Source organism: Nicotiana sylvestris, chromosome 11 (assembly GCF_000393655.2).
Source record: "Nicotiana sylvestris chromosome 11, ASM39365v2, whole genome shotgun sequence".
NCBI classification, from domain to species: domain Eukaryota; kingdom Viridiplantae; phylum Streptophyta; class Magnoliopsida; order Solanales; family Solanaceae; genus Nicotiana; species Nicotiana sylvestris.
This window is the reverse complement of record NC_091067.1, coordinates 68210206-68212650: the sequence shown is the minus strand read 5'-3', so window position 1 is coordinate 68212650 and position 2445 is coordinate 68210206.

Sequence of the window (2445 nt, the reverse complement as noted above, 5' to 3'; positions counted from 1 at the left end):
AAAGGTGGACGAGCATGGTAGAAATACTTAGTAGAGAACGAGTACTTAATAGCTTCCTTGGCCAATATATGTGCCACTGCATTTCCTTCTTTAAAATTATGTTTCAGGGGGGGGGGGGGCTTCAACTGGTGCATTAACCATCTGCATTCAGAAACAATATTAGAAAAATTATAATAATCCTCATATGTAAGCTTGATGACTTCCGTACAATCTGTTTCAATTTCCATATTATGGAAGTCCATCTCTTTTTCAATTCTTAAGCCCTCTTGTAACGCCATTAATTCAGCATGTATGAGTGATATTGCATGTCTTCCTTTGTGGAAGCCCACAATCCAGTCCCCATTGTTATTTCTGAAAGTTCCACCAAGGCCAGCTGCCTTATTGTTACTAGAAAAAGCACCATCTGTATTTAGTTTGATCGTGCCTTTAGGTGGCTTGTCCCACTTGATGTCAATTCTAGTTTTATTACTTTTGAAGGGGATGTTTTCCATGAAAAAATTGAACTCCCACACTTGATGAATAACCTTTTGGGTATCAAGGTTAAAATCAAGTTTGTTGAAATTATTTATTGTTTCTATTCTTCCAAATATTTCAGATAGAGAAAGGAAATAAAGTTTTCCAATTAATGGGATGATTACTTGTCACGACCCGGATTTCCCACCCTCGGGAGTTGTGATGGCACCTACTAATGTGACCTAGGCAAGCCAATCCTTAACTTCTTACTTCATTAACAATTACTTCTTTTAATAATTATCAGTGATAACATGAAAGCAACGAAATTAAATATTTATGCGGAAGACTTAAATTAAAGAAATTGAAACAATAATGCGAGAATCAACATATGCCCCTACCCAAGAACTGGTGTCAAATTACTCACGAACTTCTAAGAGTACTAAATACAACCGTTTGAAAGAAAAATATAAGCTGTTTGTCTCTAAATACAGGAGATAACAAACTGAAATAAAAGATAGAGAGACGCTGGGCCTGCGGACGCCTGCAAGGCTAGCTCAGTGTCTCACTGGAGTGAAGGCTGGCTCCCGCACTACTACTGCTGTCCAAGACCTGGATCTGTGCAAAAGAGCACAAAGTGTAGTATCAGCACAACCGACTCCATGTGCTGGTAAGTGTCTAGCCTAACCCCGGCGAGGTAGTGACGAGGCAAGGACCAGACTCCAGATAAACATGTGCAGCTATATAATATATGGCGGAAAAGTAAACAAGTAATAAGCAGTTAAAGCTGGGGAAGGGAAACATGCTTCAGGGATAACAATTAAAAGAAAATAACAGGGAATAATAAGGAATCTAGCAATATAACTTCTATCACAAATGAAGAAAATAAAGGCAACTTTCACTTTCAGTTTCACCTTATTGCAGGCGTGCAACTCGATCCCATTTCTCATATCTCGTGGTAGGCGTATCACCCGCTCCCATTTCATTATATCTCGTGGTAGGCGTACCACCCGCTCCCATTTCATTATATCTTGTGGTAGGCGTACCACCTGCTCCCATTTCACAATATCTTGTGGTAGGCGTTCCACCCGCTCCCATTTCATAATATCTTGTGGTAGGCGTACCACCCGCTCCCATTTCATAATATCTTGTGGTAGTGTGACGACCCAAAGGGTCATCACCGATTTTCTCCCTTTTTCTGTGCTTCCGAGGCCTTGAAAACCTCACCTTTAGTTGCCTCGATTTGCGTGCATAGTCTGGGCGCATAGTCGGAAAAGCTTATGTGTTAAGTTATGTGAAGTTTGATAAATTGTGGCTTTAAAATGGTTAAAGTTGACTTTGGTCAACATTTTAGGTAAACACGCCCGGACCCGTGATTTGACGGTCCCGGAAGGTCCATTGAAAAATATGGGACTCGGGCGTATGCCCGGAATCGAAATCCGAGGTCCCGAGCCCAAAAAATGAATTTTTAAAAGAAAGTGTCTTTCTGAAATTTATTTGGAAATTTGAAATGAAAATGGAACAGAAAGCATTGGTATCGGGCCCGTATTTTGGTTCTGGCGCCCAGTACAGGTCTTATATGTGGTTAAATCGCTTTTTGTGAAATTTGGTTGAAATCGGACGTCATTTGACGTGTTTCGGACCTAAGACTATAAGTTTTAAAGTTTATGAAGTTTGATGAAAAAAAAAGTGATGATTTTGAGGTTTGATTCCTCGTTTATGATGTTATTTTGGAAATTTAATCGCATGGTTAAGTTCGTAGGATATTGTTAAGTTAGTGTGTGTGTTTGGTTAGGAGCCCCGAGGGCTCGGGAGTGTTTCAGAGGTGTTTCCGGATGGTTTTAGCCTTAGAAATGTTGCAGAATCTGCTGTCTGCAGTTGCCTAGTTCTTTGTTCTATGTGATCGCATAGCTGAGTCCGCGATCGCATAGTGTAAATTCTCAGGGATCCAGGTTGTTCTATGCGATCGCATAGATCCTCCCACGATCGCATAAT